This window comes from Adiantum capillus-veneris, chromosome 9 (assembly GCF_014529385.1).
Source record: "Adiantum capillus-veneris isolate H3 chromosome 9, ASM1452938v2, whole genome shotgun sequence".
In the NCBI taxonomy this organism is placed as follows: domain Eukaryota; kingdom Viridiplantae; phylum Streptophyta; class Polypodiopsida; order Polypodiales; family Pteridaceae; genus Adiantum; species Adiantum capillus-veneris.
Genome location: NC_140939.1, coordinates 106,659,342 through 106,665,341, shown reverse-complemented (window position 1 = coordinate 106,665,341; position 6,000 = coordinate 106,659,342).

The window sequence follows — 6,000 nt, the reverse complement described above, 5'->3', positions numbered from 1 at the left end:
ATATCTGGGATTGTCATGTGCAATCTCGGTGTTGAGAAGAAGATGACGGAAGATCTAGAGGCTAAAATCAACCGATTTTGCATGCTTCACAATCTAGTGATGCAAAAGTGGATTTCACAATATGAGGATGCAAAGCAAGAGCGACAAAGGGCACGAATCGAGTGGAGACGGGGAAGACGACCACCGATGCACTATCCAGCGGTTCTAGAGAGCCTACCAACCTTCATGATCTTAAGATGGTTGCACAACCAATTGAAAAGCGCACAACAATGCGGTGACGAAGTGACTGAAGAAGAGTGGGAGTACTCTCGGGGTTGCGCGACCAAGGTAAGTTTGCAATGTACGACTAGCAAGTGACTTTATTTATAAACGTTTGAACGGCCACTCATAATCTTTGTTCGTTGTAGTATAAGTCATACACAACAGCATGGTGTAAAGGTCGACATTTTAGGGTGGAACGAATCGACAAAAAGCGTTTTACTCAAGATTGTGGAATCATGGCAAAATTTGAACAGTCTAGTCGACGACGTTCCTCTGATGCGGATCCTGTGGTGGCGGAACTCACTTACTTCGGCACGCTGCAAGAGATTTTGAGGATCGATTACAAAGGATTTTTTGTCGACTTGTTCGACGTGCAATGGTTCAAGATAATCATGGAGGGTCGCAACGCTACTGTGCGTAGAGGAGAGTCTGGTTTTCTTGAGGTGGATTCTACTAAGAAATGGACTGACCTAAGAGACACTTTTGTACTACCCGAGCATTGTGAACAAGTAAGTATATAAATAGTTAACATCCCCCTTTTACAAGTTATGTGCTTGAAAGCTCTCATGTAAGTTATGTGGCTCTGGCAGGTAATATTTCATCCTACAATGTCTACATCAAACTGGTGGTACTTCATAGAGGTAGCCCCTCGTAGTGCAAGGACATATGAAGGCTACCATGTGCCAATCACAACGACATCAATGGAGGAGATCAGAGAAGATGCTCAATCAGAAGCCGCTGCGGTGGTGCCGGATGAGCATCAAGATGCTACTACTCTATATGGGGTGCATGCAGAGGAGCTACAAAATGAAACAGAGGATATGTGTTTAAACGGAGAGCTCTATATAGATATAGGAAGTTATGCTGAGTTATGCGAGGATGAGAGAGAGATCTCTTAAAGCCACAAATATTGTATTTGAACAATTTTGCTCCGTGTTGTAAAAGCTCTGGCTCTCTAAGTACCTTCCATGGTGTATAACGCTCTTTTCTACTCGCGCTCACATCTTTTGATTGAAAATTCTGAGTTTTCGACTTGCCTCTTCTATCACTCGATTCATTGCGTCATTGTATTTATATGCGTCATTACGTCATTGTATTTAATGGTCTTTGCGTCATTTTCTACTCTATTCATTCAATATTAAGTTTAAATATTCGTGTGTTTAATGCAGGTATGGATGATGAGGAGTTTCTTTCTTCTTTGTCACCGCAGCAGAGACAGTGGTACGTGGAGCGTCATCGCTCTGGCGCATCATCGCACGTTCCTACACCATCCGCATCTCCCTCTCTTTCGGAGCATTCGGCGCGCTCCGAAGCTTTGGCATCGACGAGACGAGCTTCACACTCGTCTAGACACCGGCGCTCTAGTGGTGGTGGTGGCGGTTGTTGTGGGGATTCCGCCACCGATGCCTCCACACCGCCTCGTGTTCGACGAGGCTCTTTACCCTCCCCTTCTTTGCCCGCCCCCACACCAGCCACAACATCGCCATCTACGCCAGGTTTTGCACGGCTGACTGTTCCTAGAAGCTACACACCTCTACCTACTCCGCCAGGAGCCACCCCACTCGACACCCCTCGCTTCGGGGCCCAGACGCCGGTGGAGACACCTGACGTCCGTACCCCCATCGACACGCCGCTAGAGACCCCTGCCGGGACACCAAGGTTCACGCGTCACCGGCCAGAGGGCTTGCCTTACTCTGTCGACATCAGCGGCGGCATCATCATGGATGATGACGGCAAGAAGGTGATCTCGCGCATGCGTGGTCTGTGCTCTCAGCTGTTTAGACTCTACATACTAAACAAATGGAGTGAAGTACCAAGTGATTTAAAAAACAGAGTCATCAGCATACTTCATGATGAGTTTCCCGTTCCAACACGGGATCAGCGCTTCAATGAAGACCTGATGAAGATTCGAATGCGCGAATACTGCAAACACAAGCGAAGGCAGCGCGCGAGAATCCCGACAAGTGGAAGCAACAAAAGGATGCAGCCAGAGCGCGAGTAGAGGCAGGGAGCTCGCACCACTTGGGGAGCAGTGGATGGGCATCATTTGAGGCCGATTTTGTAAGTCTTTTCACATTGCTCTTTATGCATGTTCGATAGTTTAGGGTTTATGAGTTTTTTAGTTCTAACATAATGAAATCTTTGTATGTTTTGACAGTGGTCGATGACAGGACGTGATCCCACACCGTACGAGCGCGAGTACGCAGGCAGGAAGGGCTTAAACGCCCTGATGGACATTCTCAGTTCTCGCGGCGGCATGGTTAGTATTAGGGTTTACTCTTTTTTATTTTTTGTATTGTTTTATAAATGTCGTTATATGTTTATACTTACTGAAAACTGTCTTATTGTCTTTTTTTGCAGAATCCGACAGATACGCCGCTTGGACGCGATGAGACGTCTGACTAGACGACGTCAGTTTAGCCGTAGCTAGATAGCATTAGTTTAGGGTTTCTCATAGCTTATGTATCATGAGATGGATTTTATACGTCTTTTTGAACCATGTATATTATTACATTTGTCACCGCAGTTCCTTTTGCCAATCAATTCTTTATGCCTATGATGTTGTATAATTGTCATTATTACATTTGCCAATCAATTCATTTTGCCTATGATGTGTACAATTGTCAATTTTGCAACCAATGCGTCTTGTGGGTGACTATTTTGGGTCTATTATCTACCTTTGCACTTTTTTAAAAAAGTGAATCAAGTACAATATGGTTGATGGGTGGCAGGGCATTCAATGCCTTGCCACCAAAAAAAAATTCTCTCGGGCGTCGCAATAAGCGTCGCTATTTATGGCTCTGTAGCGTCGCTATAGTCTTCTGTGTTAACGTCGCTATAGGCGTCGCTATATGCGTCGCTATATAGCGACGCTCATAGCGACGCATATAGCGACGCTCTCGTAGTGACGCATATAGCGACGCTCGTAGCGACGCCGGGGGTTATAAAAACCCAATGTATTTCCGTCGCTAACAGCGTCACAAGAGCACACAACCTCTTGTAGTGAGGCAAAGCTCTTTCTCTCTCTCTCTCTCGAGCTTGAACAAGAGCAAAGCAAGGCAAGAAGCAAGAGGAAAGCATGAGGCATGCAAAGCAAGGGTTAAAGCATCAGATAGCAATTGAAGAGCAAGAGGAAGTTACAACTAGAGAATGGCAATTAAGCCAGTCCAAAGCATAAAGAGCGGGAAATTGCAGTACAGCTTGTAATAATTGAAGTATGATGATCGACAGAGTGAACTTACATGAGGTTTGGAGAATCTTGAAAGTAGAAGAGGCAGATAAAGCGACATGAGGGAGTTTCCATCATCGTCATCAGCTAGAGATTGATTTAATCTTTTGTTAGATCCAATGTCGTTAACGGCCCGGTTAATCATGTAAACGGGAGCTGAAACTCCTAGTTAGCAGATGATCCATGTGATGGTGCTGTTAACAGCCCGCCTTGGCTAAGGATTAAGTTGTACTCAAAGTAATATTCAATTAATTGATGATTGCGGTGATTGCCATAGTTAGTTGCATCTATTGTTCTTGTTCTCTCTCTTTCAAAGCTCTCACAGCCAGAGGCCCGATGCTCGCCGACTCACTTTTCGAACACATATCCCCCGACATCTTTGGTGAAACCAACGTGAAACAAGCCGGGGTTCGAGGTTAAGATGGAGATGCTAGAACAATTGAAGCGGAAGCCATGCAGATAAAAAAGCGGATTGATGATGCTGTAGAGCTAGCACTTGATGATGTATGTGAGCTGTATCATGTTTTTCAGGGATATGATCCAGAAGGTTTTATTGCATGTTATGAAGTTGAAATGAAGAGCTGAAATGTTCCAAAAAATCGAATGATTGCAGCTTTTGAAGAGGTTGTAAACTCGGATTTTAAAAAGCAGGTGCAAGAACTGGCAGAAGAATATCCCACACGGTGGGACTATTTTGTAGAGGAATTCATTTATGAGAGTTCAAGGATTCTAGATCTAGAAATAAAAGAGATTACTGAACGAATTCAGATTGTCTTTAGTAAAGGTGAAGGGGATCAGATGCAGTTCCTCAACTATGATGAATTCTGGGAGCATATTTCTGCAAGAAGAAAAGCTAAAGAAAATGCGAAGTTAAAAGTAGCAGATTCAGTTTCAAAGGAGCATATTTTGAGCAATGAAGAAAAGGTAAACGATGAATTTAATGCTGAAACAGGCTTATATGATTTTTTTTCAAAGATTGCTCACATGGATGCTACTTCTAATAATGGTTCCAGTGAAGACATAGACTGTATAGTAAGTGGTTCACAAGTTGTTGACCTTGACATGGGTTATTCTGAAGGATTTCATCAAGTAGATGAGCCTCTATAGGATATTTCTAAAACTATCATCACTATAGGCAAGCAGGACAACATGTTTGCTGCAGATGATTGCATAAAGAAAGCTATTATATACACAGTAGATGATGAAGTGACCAAGATTGTGGACCCAGTACAGGATGAACGTGAGGATGTCAATGAACCTATGAGTGCTACTAACCATATGTTTGCAAATGCTATTATCATGGAAGAAGATGCCATAATCGATGATGTTTTGTCTAGATAATCATGAAAATATAGAAGAGCTTTCTGATACATGTACCTCTTCAAAGGGGGTGCCAGATGATCCTTTATACTGCTATGATGGATTGCTAAGTAACATGGATGCAGATGAGGAAGCAGAGGATGATATTGATGAGTATGAAGATTGCTTAGATAATGCTGATTGTGAACATGTTATTGATAGGGATTCTACATCTATGCTTGTACATGGACTGCATGAGGAGATAACTCCTACAATTTTGATGAATGTTGAGATTTCCAAGGGTGATTTATCTGACGAAGCTATGAATGAAGATCTATAGGATAAATTTGTTTTTCATGATTAAGATGAAAACCCAACAGGTAAAATTCCTCTAATGATACAGGTCCAGAGACTCCTAAGGTTTTTCGTGATGGCTATGAAGCTAAAGGTGGTGATGATGCTAAATCATCCTTGATACTACAAAAAGTGCACAAGGTTTTCCATTTCCTTGGACAATGTGCCAAATGTGGCTGGATTTGGATGTTATTTCTGTTGATGCTTATGTCAGTGATATCTTGGATTCCAGTGAAAGGGAGTCAAAATTCTTTATTGCTTGCTGGTGAGGCGCTTAAGTTGCCAAAAATTTACGGGATGTGGGTGTTGCACTATGCTTCAAGTGAAGCTCTAGTATATTGTGGAGCCCATCAATGCTATGTGATCTCAATGGTGTTTGATCCAGGAGATTCTCACAGACTGGAGGCTGTGCAAGTTGAGAAGGGGTGGATGTCGTGCATCTCCGCTTCCGTGCTAAGAAAGATGCTAGAAAAATGTACATCAAGCTTATTTGAAGCTTACTTGATTAATGGTCAGTGACTAGGACTTGATAGCAAGCCAAGTTTAATGTTGAATGTATGTCAAATGCGGCTAAATGGGCCAACATATGCCTTGATGATGCTAAAAAGGACTATGCTTGACGTGAGCATAAATGGGAGATTATGATCTAGAACTGCGCTCCATCGGCCTATCTTTACGGTTCGTCGATTGGAGACACGGTTAGAAAGTTATGTCACTTTGAAGTTTGAGTCAATTGCAGATCCGTACCGGATTGGGCAACTGTAGCCGAGGGGACAAAAGTGAAGTGAATACACGGGCCTAAAGTGCTCACTTTGTGGAGTGCATCGGTCTTTTCAAATCAGTGACCGGAGTTACGG